This window comes from Bidens hawaiensis, unplaced genomic scaffold (assembly GCF_021521415.1).
Source record: "Bidens hawaiensis isolate Kalapana, Puna unplaced genomic scaffold, B.hawaiensis_p1.1 tig00007028_1, whole genome shotgun sequence".
Taxonomy (NCBI): Eukaryota; Viridiplantae; Streptophyta; class Magnoliopsida; order Asterales; family Asteraceae; genus Bidens; species Bidens hawaiensis.
The window spans coordinates 129,159-147,867 of NW_027491480.1; positions in this window are offsets into that span (position 1 = coordinate 129,159).

Here is an 18,709-nt window from a genome sequence, read left to right on the forward strand (position 1 = left end):
AATAATATATAGAAATATATATGTGTATTTCTCACTCTCAAACATATGAGACATACCATCTCCAGATCGAGAATTACCGATTTTAGCGAACCTAGAACGCATGAGGACATTGACTGAGCAAGTGATAGAGTTTCCCATAATAGTAATTGATAATATTTGAAGGCAACATGGGTTGCGCGATTACCTTGAACCTTGCAACTCCCTATGTTATCCTATCTGTTAGATGCCTATACCCATGTATACTCGAATAGAATGATTACCCATACACAAAGAGGTGTTGGAATCATTATAGCATAGTTGGTTGTTCGTTCGTAGGTGGTATACCGTGTATGCCGGATATACAAATAGACACGGATATTATAACTCTGTGGTACGTAATCGTTTGGTGCTCACGGTGAGCATGTATCGGTTATGCTGACATGCAGAAGGATATTGAAATCAAGCATATTAAACATTAATCTTTGTTGAGAAAGATCTATATGTCAGTTGGTGATAAGGGTTATGAAACATATTTAAACGTTAACCGACATCAGGTTAAGTCCATATGTTATTATATTTGTGGGACATATATACTAGATACTGGTATGTGTAATATGTATGATAATATTTGGTGTGTATGTGTACCTGCTGTTATGATTGAGCTGGTAACGAGTTATACGGTGAGATTAGTATTGATTACTGCGTACGGGATGGGTACGGCAGAATGACATAAAAAGAGTAACTCCAATGATGGAGATTGATATGATTCAGTTGATTGCTCAAAGATAGCAGATGATGCTACCGAATGTCGTATCACAGATCACTGCTAGTGTTGATGCAAATGTGATCGCAGAATTATAGATCGAGCAATCACATGATTATGAATATTTCAATTCTTAGTGTTATTACTAAGAGTGATAATGTCCCACCGAATACTATTATGACTACAAGTATTAGTTATAAACTAAACATGAATAGTAGTCGTAATGAATTAGATCCGGTATGAAGGATATGTTTGTTGGTTGTGTTAAGGAAATTATTAATAGTTTACTGATGGTAAAGGGAGGAATAGATTAGCGAGTGGATAGAAAAGATCGAAATGGTTAAGGATATTGGTAAGAGTCTAGAACATTGTATAGTGAAATATGCTACAGATATGTTGGTAGATTATGTTGTATCGTGATGGAACACGATGGTACAAAATTATAGTTAGAAAATTATTACTCAGATGATATGGTCGGAATTTAAAATTCTTGGGCTAGAGCACTTTTATTCGAGTAATTAAGTTCAGAGATTGGAAACTGAGCTATGGAAGATAGAAATGTTGTGTGCTGATCACTTAGAACACGCTAATCGTTTGAAGGAATTGTCATGTCTGGTAACATGGCTAATTACTCCTGAAACTAAGCGAAGTGAGCGCTATATTGGGGACTAACTCCATCGATAAGGAGTATAGTCAATCCTGTAAAATATACAACCTTTGGAAGGGTTGTGTCACAAGCCAGCATTGATATATTTGACTCTATGGGAAGCGGACTGGAAGGACGTTAGGTGAGACGTCGAGTGTTAAAGAAGAGAAATGATAAAGGTATAGTGCAAGATAGGCTTTTGAATAAGTAGGTATGTCCTACAACCCAGAATTATACTAAGACTAGTTCTGGTGTGAAAACATGAATCGCATGAAGGGTCCTTCCCTAAATGTGGAAAATATGGATATCGGCAGGAAGAAGAATGTCGAGTGATAGTAGGCCACAGGTGTGGTAAAGATGGACGTAATGCCCCAATTGTAGAACCAATTGAAGCCGTGTGAACCGGCAACCCCAACCCATTCGTGTACAACCACTCCGAACCCAACAACTTCAATAACAATCCATCCAAAGAAATCAAATTATGCCAAACAGTTGTACTTGCTATGAATGTCGCAGTACAGAACGTTTCAAGAGAAATTGCCCAAAGTTGAACCAATGTGTCGTTGGAAGATGAACCTCATGACAAGCATCAACCTCTGATCAAGCAAGGAGCCGTGCTTTTGTGAGTAATTCGAATAAAGCACGTCATGATCCAAAGGTGGTATTAAGTATGTTGTAGTTTTAAATCAATAGGCTTCAGTGATATTTTTACGGTCGCCGATAGAAGTTAGTTCCTGTTAACCTCCTACCATTTGGAAAGATACCGATTAGTGAAACTATAGAACCCTATACTGTAGAATCGCTAACGGTAAATCCCTAATGGTTAACTAAATTGTTCGGAATTGTCCTATTATTCTGAACGATTAACCTTTCCTTATTGACCTACGACCAGTAAAGTTAAGAAGTTTTGACGTAATAGTTAACATGGATTGGCTAACTCAACATGAAGCTGAAATCAAATATGAAAAGAAGATGATTAGAAGCTCTCTTTCGGACGATGAAGCGATTAGATACAGAGAAAAGTGTACGGTATTATGTTACCACTCTAATCTCATCTTGAGATATTATAATATTTACGTCAAGAAGACGTGGTGTATTTAACAAACGTGATTGCCACAGATTTAAAAGAAAACATATAGAAGATGTTCCGGTGATACGTAAATATCCAGATGTTTTCCCAAAAAAAAAAAAAAAAAAAAAAAACTGCCCGGAATACCACCAGCATGACAAGTTGAAATTCGTATCGATCTAATACCAGGAGCATATCCTATTGCCAAAGTATCTTACCGACTTGCACCAACTGAAATGCAAGAATTATTGGATAAGGTTTTATACGACCTAGTTAGTCACCATGGGGTGCACCAGTGTTATTTGGGAAATGAAGGACGGAAGTGTTAGGATATGTATTGATTAGGGAGAATTGAATAAAGTGACGATCAAGAATAGGTATTCACTTTTTCGAAGTAAATGATCTGTTTAACCAACTGCAAGGGGTGATTTATTTTTAGAAAATTGATCTTAGATATAGTTATCACCAAATGAAAAATCCAAGAGGAGGACGTTGCAACAACAGCGTTTCAGACTCGTTACGGCCATTATGAATCCTTATTTATACCGTTCGGGCTAACAAATGCGCAGGCAGTGTTCATGGAACTCATGAACCGAGTCTGTAAACTTTATTTTGACAAATTTGTCATAGCATTCATTGATGATATTTTGATATATTTGCAACGTAAAGAAGAGCACGAACGACGTTTAAGGAAAATTGTGGAAGTGTTAAAGCAAGAGGAGTTGTACGCGAAGTTTTCGAAATGTGATTTTGAATACAGAAAGCGTAATCCCTTGGTCATGTTGTAAAGCAACAAGGATTTCACATAGATCCAAATAAGATAGAAACCATTAAAATTGGCAGTCACCCAAGGCGCCAAAGGAAATGCGCCAATTTTTAGGACTAGCCGGAGACTATCAGCGGTTTATTGAAGAATTTTTAGCATTACCCAACTCATAATCCTTTGTACGACGCAAATGTACAAATTTTATAGATGATAAGAGACCGCAGTCTCATATTCAACGAAGACGGGTAAAATTGTTAAACGATTAGGATTGTGGGATCCGATATCGTCCAGGTAAGGCTAATATAGTAGCCGATGATTAAGTAGAGAGGATCGGATTAGACTATTGATGATACGAATATCTGAAAGGATTTTATTAATGGTCGAGTTTGGAGAAAGATATGGTTACGTATGTTGGTGAATATTTAAGTTATGCAAGAGATAAGGCTGCACACCGAAAACCCTAGGGAACGCCACAACGACAGAAAATTCGCCAATGGTAGTGGGAATAAATTACAATGGATTTCAGGACGCAAATTCCCAAGATATATCAAAGGCATGATGTAAATTGGGTAATCGCGGATCGATTAACCAATCCTCGCATTTCATCCCAATCCATGACGATTACCACAATGAATTCTCGCCCAAATTCATGATGGTGAAATGGTATCTCGTCGTGGAGTACCATTTTCAATTATCTCATGTTGGTGCATGAATGTCAGTAGTTCATAGTCTAGTGTCTGTAATCGAGTCTGTATTGTTATTTATGTTTTTGTTTAAAGCGAAGTTGTCAACAAGTTCGCCTAGGCGAACTTGTTGAACAAGCGAAGTTATGGACAACTTCGCCTGAACATGTCAGGCGAAGTTGTCGTGTATTTATACTCAAGCCTACGGCTTGGTTTAGGTGAATCAATAGTTGGAAAATCAGTTAATCAGTTGTTCGTCTAGGTTGTTCATGTAGTTGAACGTGTGTTTTGTAACAGTGATATTTACATCACGTGAGTTCGGTTATAATATATAACGTGTTTCGTGTATTCGTGTGTTTGTGTTCTATACTCGTAACGATCTACGCAGGGATTCCGCACCTGAGTAGACCGCGATATCTCGTGCGATCCGTCCAGGGAACCTACTATTGGTATCAGAGCTTTTGCTCGATTGTGTGGTTCGGGATATTCACGCGGGTGTAGAAATCGTCCCGTTTCGACTATTCGCGGGACGTGTTTTTGGTGTTTTTGATCATTCTTACCTCATACCATCGTGTTCAAGCCTTTACACCGTCAAAAACCTCGTTAAAATCCGATTTACAGATCTGCAGAAACTTCGTGTTCATCAGGCGAAGTTGCCGTCACTGTGCGTAGGGTTTCGGCGAAGATATAAGGTTAAGCGAAGTTATCCACAACTTCGCCTACCTTCTCAAGTTCGCTTAACTCAAGCGAAGTTCTTTACAACTTCGCCTACCTCTTAAGTTCGCTTACCTCAAGCGAAGTTAAGAATCAGCGAAGTTAATCAGCAGTGTTATCAGCGAAGTTCTTCAGCGAAGTTCTCTACAACTTCGCCTACTTCAAGCGAAGTTATCTGTAACTTCGCCTACAGTACTTAAAAAAAAAAATTAACTTTTCAGGTTTCTTACTTTTCGGAAAAGATGTCGTCGATCAACATCTCTGAGTTAGTGAAGATGGAAGTTGAAGCAGGGTCGGCTACCAAGGCCCCAAGATTGCTGAAGGGAACCGATTTTGTTGCATGGAAGGATCGGTTCATACAGTACGTCAAATACCAGGATGCGAAGATGTGGGTATGCATCCAGGATGGTTATATTCCACCAATTATGGAGTATGAAGGTCGTGACCAAATCAAGAAGTATAGTAAAATGGAAGAAGAAGAGAAGAAGATGTATGAGGCTGAGAGCAATGCTCATGCTGCTATTACCATGGCTCTTCCACAGGAGATCCTTCATACTTTTAGGAAGTACACTTCAGCAAGGGAGCTTTGGGAAGCCCTTGAGAGCAGATTTGAAGGAAATGTAGGAATCCGGGCTTCAAAAATAAAACTGCTCAAGACCCAGTTCTCAGTCTTCAAGTATTTGAAGAATGAATCATTAGATGATATCATCACTCGATATTATCATCTGATGACTGAACTGAGCAACTATTCCATTTCTTACAGAGAAGAAGAGATAGTTGAGAAGCTTCTGGATGCTCTCCCACCAAAATGGGAGATGTACACTATGCTGATGAGGGAAGACAAGGACTTTCCCACTTATGATCTAGAAACGACAGTCAACAAGCTCAGGACCTTTGAGCTTAACATGGTAAGAAAGGAGACATCTATGGATCAGGTTCAAGATCCAAGTATGTATGGAGCTAAAGTCAACACTAGCTCAGGCTCAAAGACTGAATCGGCTGCTTACTACTCGAAGGGAGAGTCGGGCCCCAACTCATCACATGAGGGGCATGTGTCAGTTAACACAAATGGGGATGTTTGCTATGTAGCAGCTGGATCTAGTGGTTCTCAACTCCAGGCAAGCAAGAGTAGTTTCTCCTCAAGTGCTCCCAGCAACAACTACTCCAAGATGCCTATGAGTGTCAAGTCTGCTGAAGAGCAGTTTGGCCTCTATGCTTCTTTCATTGCTTCCTATGAGAACTATATTCAAGGGAAGATTGTTGATCCAGCTATGTTGGATGAAGATTACGATCAGATTGATGCTGACGATATGGAAGAAATGGATCTACAATGGCAGATGGCCATGATTGTAAGGAGGGTGAAGAGGTTTATGAATAAGACCGGTAGAAAGTTTGTCGGAGGAAGACCAGGGTTCGACAAGTCAAAGGTAAGGTGCTACAATTGTCAACAAAACGGTCACTTCGCAAAATAATGTAGGAATGAGCGTGTAGAACGAAGTCAAGGAAAGTCTACACCGCATAATGAGGGAAGAAGAGATTACAGTGCCATGATTTCCAGAGGAGATGGTGAATATAACTGGAACCTGCTTTCTAAAGAATCTTTTGAGCAGGCAAATTTGGCAAAGGTCGAAACAGAAGAAAATGAGAAGGCTGCCGGAGAAGAAAAGGCTCTTATGGCAGACGTTAATGACAAGCTCTCCGAGGTATGCTCTAAAACTACTTGTTCAAAATGTGAGAACTTGTCTGAGCAATTAGCAACTATTACCGATCAGTATGTTATGTTGGATGCTGAATTTAAAACCTTAAAAGAAGATCATCACTTTACTAAATCAAGAGAAAATAATTATAAAATTAAAATAAAAGCTTGTGAAAAAGATGTTAAAAGTTTAAAAACTAAACTTGTTGAAAAAATTGAAGTGATTGATTTAAGTTATGAGGTTTTGGAAGAAAAGACCAAACTAATTGCTGAGAGAGAAAAACAGATTGCTGACCACCAGGTGAAAGTGGTGGAACTGAATCGAAAACTGGAGCAGTTCAGAAATTCCTCTGCTATTCTTGATCACCTTGTTAGTGATCAAGGTTCCTCTACCAAGAGAGGAGGAATCGGTTATCATGAGGTTCCACCACCGTACAATCACAATTACACTTTTAACCCTAGTGTTCAGAAATCTATTGATTTTGAGGTTGCTCAGACAGTGCCAATTAAAGTAACTGCTAAAAAACCAAATGTTAGTGAAGGCGAAACAAGTTCGTCTGTTTCAAGTGTTGAAATTTCTGATCAAAGTCCAGTCTCGTCAGATTCGGATAAGTCATCCGAGTCTGGTAAGGCAAAAGAGGAGGTTGTGTTACCCAAGAGTGGAGAAAAAGATAAAACAAGTACTCAACTAAATCCGTACGTCCCACCATATGTGAGATGAACGGGCGGTAATATAGCCTCGACATCTAAAACACCTGTTAATAAAAAGGTTAAGCATAGGTGTTGTTTTAGATGTAATCAATTAGGGCACCTAGTTGCAGATTGCCCTCTGAAGCAGCGATTCAGAGGAGTAAGGCCTACTAAAACTGAGCATAAGCTTAATGGTAATTATTATACTGCTAAAAATGAAAACCATTCAAAATTCAAAAATGTAACTAATTCAGGTTTTCATAGAAATAAATCTCAGTTTTACTCTTCTAATAACCAAACCACAAGTTATAATTCTTTCAATTCACTAAGGTTTGGAAGGCCTCACTATCAATCTTCAAGGAGGTATCCTAGTAGGACTGACAGGATTTATCAAAGTACTAACTTTGGAAAGCCAAAGTTTGGGATGTTTAGATCCAAGACCAATTGGTTTTGGGTCCCTAAATTCTAATCTTTTGCTTTGTTGTGCAGGAACAGTTGAACAGGGCTGCCAATAATCTTTGGGTTGTGGATAGCAGCTGTTCCTGGCACATGACGGGTAACAAATATTTGTTACACGATTTGAAACCTGTTCAAGGAGGGAGAGTAAGTTTTGCCGGAGAAAGTGGAGGCAATATTACTGGAAAGGGAACGGTGTCGAACGGAAAGATGACGTTGGAGAATGTCAACTTTGTAGAAGAATTGAAGCACAATCTGCTGAGTGTGTCGCAGATTTGTGATAAGGAGTACACCGTTCATTTTACAAAGAACGAGGCGATCGTGCTGAAACCGGGTTTTCAGATACCAGAGGAGTGGATTTTGATGAAGGCTCCTCGTGATAGGAATACGTACATTATGGATATGAGATCAACTGAAATGGCCACGGCAGAGTCATGCCTTTTGACAAAAGCGAGTGAAACGGAGTCCGAATTGTGGCATAGGAGAATGGGACACATTCATCTTCGGAAGATGAACCATATTGTCAAGAATGGGCTTGTGCTGGGCGTTCCCTTGAAAAATTTCAATTTTGAAGATAAATGTATAGCATGCAAGAAGGGAAAGCAGCACAAGAAATCCCATCTCACCAAGAAAGTAAATTCAATTGCCAGTACTCTAGAATTGCTTCACATGGATCTCTTCGGTCCCGTGTATGCAAAAAGTCTAGGAGGTACTTCATACTGCTTGGTGATCACTGATGACTACTCACGATACTCGTGGGTATATTTCCTGAAATCAAAAGATGAAACGGCTCAGATGGTGAAGAATTTGATTACCAAAGTTGAGAACGTTATGGATAAAAGGGTTAAGTTCATCAGAAGTGACAATGGAACAGAGTTCAAGAATTTTGAGATGGAGATCTTCTGTCTTCAGAGAGGGATTGAACACCAATACAGTGCCCCTTATACACCGCAACAGAATGGAGTGGCTGAAAGGAAGAACCGAACGTTAATTGAAGGAGCCAGAACTATGCTGGCTGATTCAAAGCTTCCTGTGGTGTTTTGGGCTGAAGCTGTTGCTACAGCCTGTTATGTTCTGAATAGAGTCTTAACTGTTAAAAGACTGGGTAAGACATGTTATGAGCTTATGCATGGAAGAAAGCCCAACTTGAGTGGTCTAGAACCATTCGGGTCCCCTTGTTCGATTTTGAAGACAAATTCTAAATTTGGTGAAGTAGCCGATGAAGGAATCTTAGTCGGTTATGTTGTTGGGACTCCCAACAGACGTGTCTTCAATACATCGACAAGCAAGATTGAGGTGGTGTGTAACACAGATATCACAAGTTACCAACCGCCAAAACCAAGCAACGGACCTGCGGAGTTTTTCGACTATGTTAAACTTTTTAAGTCTTTTAACATACCGGATTTAGATATCTCTGAAGAAGAAGAAAGAGTTTCTACGAAGATGATCCTTGATGAGGAAGAAAATCTATTGCAAAGACAGCTGATTGATAAATGTCAACCTTCCTCATCAAATACTATCGATACCCCTGCTGCCTCAACTGAAGAAGAATTTATCAATCCTTTTCACTCTCAGCATGAAACAACCATTGACGAGCTCTCTTCTAACTTGGAAGACAATTTGCATGTCGGTTCTGTTCCGACCACGAGAATTCATAAAGATCACCCTTTGGAGAATGTGATTGGTGATGTGTCCTCCGGTGTACAAACAAGACGTAGCTTGGATGAGCACACCTGTGTTTACACAAGCATTAAGGAGACAGGAATAATCAACGAATGCTTGTACACCTGCTTTATCAGCCAGATTGAACCGAAAAATTATCAAATGGCTTTAAAGGACAGCTCGTGGGTCGAAGCCATGCAAGAAGAGTTGGCTCAGTTCAAGAAAATGGAAGTTTGGGATTTGGTTGAAAAACCAAAGCATGTGCATGCGATTGGCACAAAATGGGTGTTTAAGTGCAAGAGAGATGAGAAAGGGATTATCATAAGAAACAAGGCGAGGCTAGTTGTGAAAGGATTCAATCAACAAGAGGGGATTGATTATAATGAAGTGTTCGCTCATGTCGCAAGGTTGGAAGCCATAAGATTGTTTTTGGCGTTTGCTGCATATAAAAAGATGAAGGTATTTCAGTTGGACGTGAAGAGTGCTTTTTTGAATGGGAAAATTGATGAGGTTGTGTATGTTGAGCAACCTCCGGGTTTTCCTGACCTAGATTTTCAAGACCATGTGTACAAGTTAAGCAAGGCATTGTATGGATTACATCAGGCACCTCGTGCCTGGTACTCAACTCTGTCAGACTACTTGCTTGAAAATGGGTTTGAAAGAGGTCAGATAGATAGCACGCTGTTTGTGAAGAGACAAGGAAGCGACTTCCTGCTAGTGCAAGTCTACGTGGATGACATTATTTTTGCTGCATCAAAAGTCTCCATGCGTCAAGATTTTGAGGCCGTCATGAAGAAAAGGTTTGAAATGAGTGCTATGGGTGAACTAACTTTCTTTTTAGGATTGCAGGTTGATCAAAAGAAGGATGGGATGTTCATTCACCAGACCAAGTATGTCCATGATGTGCTCAAACGATTCAAGATGGAGGACAGCACTCCATTCGACACTCCAATCTGCGTCAATCACAAATTGGGTGCTGAGTCAGACGGTGATGCAAATGTGGACCCAACTCAGTATCGGGCTATTATAGGTTCTTTAATGTACTTAACTGTTTCTAGGCCTGATATAATGTTTGCTGTTTGTCTTTGTGCTCGTTTTCAGGCAAACCCAAAGGAATCTCACATGAAATGTGTGAAGAGGATCTTGCGGTATCTCAAGGGAAAACCGAAGCTGGGGTTGTGGTACCCGAGAGGAGGAGACTTGGAGCTAGTCGCCTACACAGACTCTGATTATGGTGGGTGCAATCAGAGTCGGAAGTCAACAACAGGAGGATGTCAGTTTCTTGGTGGCAGATTGGTGTCGTGGCAATGCAAGAAACAGACTTCGGTCGCAATTTCAACCTGTGAAGCAGAATACATGGCAGCATCCAACTGCTGCTCCCAGGTTCTTTGGATTCAACAACAGTTGCGCGACTATGGTATGAATTTCTTACTTACTCCTATTTGCATTGATAACACAGCTGCTATCTCAGTAACTAACAATCCCGTGAAACATAGTAAAACTAAACATATTGACATACGTCATCATTTCATACGGGATTGTGCTGAGAAGAAACTGATAGTGCTTGAAAAGGTGGATACGCTTGATAATTTCGCTGATCTTTATACTAAAGCGTTTGATAAAACAAGATTTCAAAACCTTATCGAGCTAAATGGGATGATCAATCCCGAGTAACCATGCTTTTCTTGTAATATTTAAAAAAAAAAAAAAAGGGTCACTATCGCTTAAAAATATGTCGGTTACATCAGTTTGAAGGACTTGTCTTCGGATATGTTTTGGTCCTCATTTTCTACTTGTAGATTTTAAGGATAGCCATTAACCAGATTACTGATTGTGACCGGGGCGGTTTATGATGAGTTTTCATTCTTTCGCTTAAAATTAGTCGATCATACTTAGTTATAAGGACACATACTAGTATGTGGTCGGTCCAGCTGATCCATTGGATCTTCGGGATAGCCGTTTACCTGAAGACTTTGTTTTGGTCGGGGCGATTAATGTTAAAATTTTGAAAAAAAGGGAAATGAAATTATTTTTCAAGTCTACTACTTCGTAAGAAGTACGTTTGCTATGTTAAACGGAAAATTGATCCAACCTTGGAAAATGATAGATATACTAACTTTGTGTGCTTAACTGGTGAGGTTATTAGGCTTAAAAGGCTTTAGGACAGTCATTGTATGTCAAGGTAACTTTTTATGGTGCGTAAAAGTAGACGTGATACAAACTAAAATTACTTGATTTTACGTGGAAACTCCTTAAGAGTTTTGCTTGTCTTCATTTTTATCTTTCCAAGTGATAGGCAGAAAAGCAATTACCCAGTCATACACGAGCCCATGGGTGGTCTGATTCCCGTGAAAATAGCGTTTCAAGAAACTGCATTGATCCAGATTCGGGACTTGCAGTTATTTACTACTCTGAAGTCTATGTAAATTTGTGAGTTAAAAAAAAAAAAAAAAATTTGTAGAGTCGACGGTCGTCGCAAATGCAGGGTTGTCGGTCACGATACCACCTGCGGTTACGTCCACAATTGCTTCTGAAGTCCCTGTTGCATTCGAAATCCCTGCTGAGTATACTCCAGATACATCTAATATGAGATTTGATTTCGATGCAACCATCTCAGACTCGGAGAGAATAGCTGCACTTGAGCGGGTCGTGGCAGAGCAATCAAGGATCAACTTTATCCAGACCCAGGCTATTCAACGCCTTGTAGCAGAAAATCAACTACAGTCGTCCCTCCTGGTTGAGCATGGGAGGATTATAGATGCTATGAAGGCGTTCTTGGCATCTCAGGGGGAGACAGGCTGTAGAGGCGACGAGTTAAGGACTAAGAAGAGAAACGACAGAGACGATGATCCCAATGCACCAAAAGGTGCAGGTGGTGAGTTGCCAAGAACTACTCAAGCTCTTGGGACTTCCACAGCTCAGGGGGAGTCTGCAGGTGCAGTTGGTGGTGATGAGGTGGTGATGGTTGATGATGAAGATGATGTGATTGATGCGTTGAGAGAGTTAGATGATGATATGCTAGATGATGATGTGTTTGATGATGATGTGCTGCCGTGTGAGGAGATTGAGAAGATTGGCGCACAGATTGTGATTGAAGATGGGATAGAAGAGGGGGAGATAGTAGAAGAAGACGTTGAACACGAGATCCCAGATGTTGAGAAAGCCGACATGGGTACTGAGATGGATGAGACTGAGTGGGAGGAGCAGCCTAGGTGGAAGGAAGGCTGTGCTCATTGGTTTATTAAGACCAAGAAGCCTGCTGTTCCAGCCATGTTCAAGAAGAGTTATAACATCAAAGGCTATGCTGAGTCGAAGAAGGGAAATATCTGTTGGATATATGATGAACAGATAAAGTTGTTTGTGGTGAAGCGTTATGATGGTATTCAATACTTCAAAAGAACCCTGAGATCTCTCAATACGTTGCCGGAATGTGAGGTGAAGGATTTGGCCAGGTTGGGCCTGATAAATAGAAGTGACGACAACATGGCAAGAGTGATTGGGAAGATCGTGTGGAAAGAAAGCATAAAAGAGAAGAAGTTTGAATTATTAAAGCCACAGAAGGGAAAGCTCGTGGAGGATACAGAAAAGGGAATGAGAGCAGATGGCAAGCCATGGATGGTGATGAAGTACAAACCGATCCGATGCATCAAGGAGGTTCCAATGAAGACTATGCCTCAAGATGTGTTGAAGAATCTAAAATGGTGGTACGTTGATTGCCAGACTGCTGAAGCCGTGATGGAAGACGAAAGACGAACAAGAAGTGCTGAGGGTGTATGATCCGATGCATCTTGTTAACTTATCGAAAGCTGATCTGCAAGTGTTGAATGAAAAGAAGATATTCTATATTCCTGCTTGGAAGGATGAAGCAAGGAAATATCAGCGAGTAGTCACGGTATGTGTTAGAGAAGGAGTGCATGCGTGAAGATACAGGATTACAAGATAAGAGCTTAAAGATCAAGATATTAAGCTACTGCCAAGGGGGAGTCTGTTGGTGCATGAATGTCAGTAGTTCATAGTCTAGTGTCTGTAATCGAGTCTGTATTGTTATTTATGTTTTTGTTTAAAGCGAAGTTGTCAACAAGTTCGCCTAGGCGAACTTGTTGAACAAGCGAAGTTATGGACAACTTCGCCTGAACATGTCAGGCGAAGTTGTCGTGTATTTATACTCAAGCCTACGGCTTGGTTTAGGTGAATCAATAGTTGGAAAATCAGTTAATCAGTTGTTCGTCTAGGTTGTTCGTGTAGTTGAACGTGTGTTTTGTAACAGTGATATTTACATCACGTGAGTTCGGTTATAATATATAACGTGTTTCGTGTATTCGTGTGTTTGTGTTCTATACTCGTAACGATCTACGCAGGGATTCCGCACCTGAGTAGACCGCGATATCTCTTGCGATCCGTCCAGGGAACCTACATCTCAGATCGAAATAGTCATCCTACTTTCATTATTGGAAGGCGGGGAAGGAAGCATCGAGAGCTTGAAGCTTTCTATGGGTGAAGTAATTATCACCAATTTGTTAAATTGAAAATGGGCGTCACTCAAGCCATAAGATTTGAATTGATTCGAGAAACAACCAATCGGATTTATAATATTTAAGATAAGTTGAAAGCAGCGCGAGATTGGCAAAGGATTTATGCCAACATTCAAAGGAAACCATTGTCACTGGAAAGAGGTGATAAGGCATTTTTAAGGCATCACCTTAGAGAGGTGATATAAGGTTTGGCAAAACCGAAAATAGCTCCTTAATATATTGGACCTTATGAGACTATCTCCATGATTGGTCATTTAGTTTATCGATTAAAGTACTCCATGGGCTAAGTACTATACATGATGATTTGCCATGTATACGGATTGAAAAGTACCTAGGCGATGAGGCAACGAAAGTACCAGTAATGGAGGTACTCATAGAAGACATGCTTGATATCATAAATAATTCCGTAGAGATAGTAGACGGGAAAACTAAACAGTTTGGACACACCAAGCTTTATTGATTAAGATTAAGTGGAATTCACAGCGAGGACCAGATTATACCTGGTAACGCGAGGGTGAATTCTGAAGGAAAAACCCCCACCTTTCTTTCGGAAGGGGATAGTGGGCGTGTAAAATTTCGAGGACGAAATTTCTTAACAGGGGGAGAATGTAACGATTCCGACGAAACCAGGTATACCCTAACCGGTAGACAATAGTTACGTTATATTTAATGTCGGGTACATGAATTAACATAGTAATTATACGAGAATACATGGTTCACTGTATTGATTGTACGTGAATATATAATTCATCGTATTGAATATGCGATTAATCGATCGATAGTTATTGAAACCCGAACGAATCGAGGGTTCAATTATAGACGATATCTATAATATTTAGTGATTTTACGAAGCATTAATGCTTCGGGATAAGTAAAGTACGGCACAGAAAAAGAATTTCGATTTAACGATACGTCGGTACGTTAAACGAAATATGAATACCAAACCGAGCAAGATACCATCATTCAAGCCGAAAAAGATGCGCAAATAATATTATTAAGGTGTTTTAAGTAAACAAGGGTTATGGTTTAAACTTTTAAATGTATTAAACCGGTTTAAATGAAATGCATTTTTAAAAGCCGAATTAAGCGTCTACACGAAAAACGAACCGAACCGAGTTTATCCAAAACGTTATCCACATCTGGAAATCTTAATATGTGGATGAGAATGAAGGAGGTGGGCCCCACCCCACCCCCCTCAAAATCTGCCATAAGGTGGATATTTCCACCATAATTTCATTTCCCATCTTCTTAAGTAAATAACCAAAGAAACCTCCATCATCTCTCTAGAAATCCAAGGATTTTGAAGACAAAGCAAGGTAAAAATCGAGTTATTTACGTTCTCATCTTCATTTCTTGAGTTTATTTGCAAGAAAATGAGGTTTCAAGTGAAAAAAAAGGGTGAAAACCCGAGATGAAAACCGATTCTTGCATGATCAAGTGATGTATACGGGTTATACAAGGGATCTTGGTCCAAGAAAGGAGTCAAACGAACCAAAAACGAATTTTTACGGTTTAAACTTTAGTTTTAAAACAATAACCGAAACTATGGTGTAAAAGGCTTGATGGTGAGTGTAACTTGCTTGGTGTTGTGGTATATTGGCTGTAGGTTCTGTGTTTAGTTTGTAGCTAAGGCGGAAAAATCGAGATTTAGGCGTGTAAAAGCGGAAAGAGCAAGGTATTTCGGTTTATAAATTTGTATATGTGTTTGGACAGATTGTGATGTATTTTGAGCTGGGTCACGAAATTTTGCAGGGATGATAAACATATGAAAATATGACTTCTGTGAATTTTTGGTAATTTTTGGATAAATATAGAATATTTGGTGAATTTAATGCTAGATTTTGGCTAAAAATTGTGAAAAATAGTTAAGACCTTGAAAAAATTCTGAAAAATTTCAGATAAGCTTTTTAGTTCATGTAAAGGTCACACACAAAATTTCGGGTCATTTGGAAAACCCTAAGTATGATTTCTGGATAAACGAGTTCTAGAGTTTTTAGCTCGGTTTTGGCATAAAAAAGAGTATTTGAAAGTGAGTCAGGATCTGTAAATTTTTACAGGGAACTTATGGTATGGCAGGGGCCATCCTGGAAAATTTGGGATTTTTCGGGTGTCGTTTGGTATTTACGGCATATTTAGTGTTTAAATGAGTTTTAAAAATGGATAAATAAATATTAAGTACAAAATAAATTTTGGAAATATTTTTATAAAATTCTAAACTGTCAAAATGTTATTTGTGCAAAATCTCAAGATCCGAGGATGAACAGATATTTATTTGGAATAAAAGTGAACTTTTATAATATAAAACGCGTAAACCAGCAAAGTTCGGGTAGACGAGCTGACTGGTATACGAAAACCCTAAAAATAAGTTGTTTTCATATTATTTATTAAATCGAGTAAAAACGAACCATCCGAAAATAATTCGGATGATTTGGGTAATTTTTATAAGGTTTAATAGTTTCCGGTACGTTAAAAACGGATATGGATCCCGTAGCTAATCGGGACATCGAAACCCTGTTCTGTTTTCATAACCTTAATCAGTTTATCAGTCAACAACTATTTTCGAGTCGTGTGTGACCATACTCATTTTCGAAACGTAAAAACGGACAACCTTGCTAGGCACGCAAAACGGGGAAAACGGGCCGATAGTGATTTTGACTATCGGACATTATACGACATCAAAATCTGAGTCCAGAAACCTATTTTTAGGTTAACACTGCTCCCAGAATGGTTATATTACTGGGGTAACGGTGTTCCCCGAGTGACCGAATGATACGGTTAAAGATTATATAAACAATAATTGTATAATAACGATCGTAGGGATCATATTACAGATTGGACGTGTTAACTGATAATGATTGTTGTTACCTACTTGCATGTGCTAAGGTGAGTTTCACGAGCCCCTTTTTCTGAATTGTTTTTAAATATTTTCTCGGGGCGGAAAGCATGTTACTATTAAAATGTTTAAGTACATACTGAATGCATGGATTTGCGTGTATTTATATATATTTTATTGTACGGGAATCGTACGGAAATGTACTAAGATGGTGATTGTCTGAGTTGCTAACATTGTAAGGCCCCGCAACACGAGTGATTAGCTAAAAGCCGGTAGAGTGTGAATAGTACTATTGGTCTGACAAACCCAACTGGTCCGGCATGGATTTGCTGATGTTTCCCAGCCAGTTGCACATGTCTATTTTGTTGTTATTTAATTTGCTATGTAATGTTAGGCATAGCGGTTTGGGGCAGGTTCGTGGGCGGAGTATGCCACGGGGTTGTATGTGGATAGTCAGAGGTTTCACTTGTGGGCTCAGCATAATTACATCGATAATATTATATTATGATATTGATTTATCATGGTTTACTCGAATTGTGAAACTCACCAACTATTCGTAGTTGACCCGTTTTCTCACATGCTTTTCAGGTACGATTAAGATGAAGTGATTGCTTACGTTCTAAGTGCTTGATGTGTGTAAGATTTGCGTGCGGGATGTTACGATACATTATATTAAATAGAATTATGTATCGTATTGTATGATGTGTGTATCACCTAGACGGTAATGAAATATGAGATAATGTAATTTGAAGTATATTAATGTATTCAGTTTTCTTTATAAACAATGTGGTTGATATCAGAGGTGTCTGTGGCGCCCCGGTTGCGGGGTGTTACAGTCTCTTTCTTGACATCCGATGACAAATGGAGTCGCTTAATATGCGCAACCAATCGCACCCCCTTGGACCCCAGTGATCCATCCGGGCAACAGTGGAAACCTCTAAATGGACACGGCCAATCACCATCATCAATAGCCCCGGTCATACTACCTCCTCCTAACAAAACACCCCGAAAACCACTAACCCCACTCGGACCTCAAAACCCCAAAAATCAAACTCCGATTAGAACGATCGATAGAAAAAAAAACAACTTTGGGGTTCTATGACCAAGAAAGTCAAGGAACCCAATTGGGGTTTTTCCCCAAAGAATCACATAATGACCGATTAACCAATCAATTTGTTAAATTTCAAAGCTTCCGCCATGGTAGCCGCTGCCTTGGGTCCTAAATCCGCCGTATAGAGTGGACGATCTTCAAATCCGACGGATACCCATTTGAATTCGACCCGTTTTAGGAAAACCCTTTTCGGGTTTGGGTCTAATTTTGACCGGAAATGGGGTAAGGCGTGAAGAACAGAGAGGCGGTTGATTGGAGTTGGACTTGACACAAAAGATAGAGTTGGACTTGACACATGCTGAATTTGAGAATCACGTGGGCTGCACAAGAGTTTGAATCAGACTTCGACACTTCAGGTGTTGATTGGAACAAAATGCAGTGGTCATCTTGTCTTTTCTTATATCAGTTTCGGTTCCGGTAGTGAGTGCAATTGCATCCCATAATTTGTTTGCTTCTAATATAGTTTTGATGTATAGTTTGTTGAATTTAACATGGGGCATTAAAATTTTATTGATCTTGCCCATGACACTGTCGAATTGTTATTTATTCCAGAATTTTGTGGTGGTGAGTGGTGACTTATCAGCCATGTAGCATGATCATACCTGCGAACCTGCGTTTTTCTTATCAATTTTTTGTAGTGCCCTTCGCATTTTGATTCTTTCTTTGATGATTTGCTTGAGTTTGTCGATTGCTATCTTCAAATTCCCTTTGATTTCATGTCCCTCCTAGGTATTCCTCTTCGTTTAATTGATAAGCACTCTCTGCAATTTGATTTAAGTTTTTCGTCCTCTCAGTCACCTTGATGAATTGACGTGTTCTTGATGGCATGTTCTTGAATATCGATATTCTAGCTCCGGTTTTGATCTTGAATGGTGTTCTTCTTCCTGAATATTCGGCCATATCTTGATCTTCATTTATAAATACCAAATTCTTAATTCTGGGAATCGATTTTAAATTATTCCAAATAAGATTTAATTTGTGAATCCGTCAAGTTCGGTTGATGAATGGAACCAGTAAATATTTCCTTTGTTTGCTGCTTCAATTTATGTTCACTTCTTCAGTTAGTTCACTATATTGTGACATATTAAGAATACACTAAATATTACTAA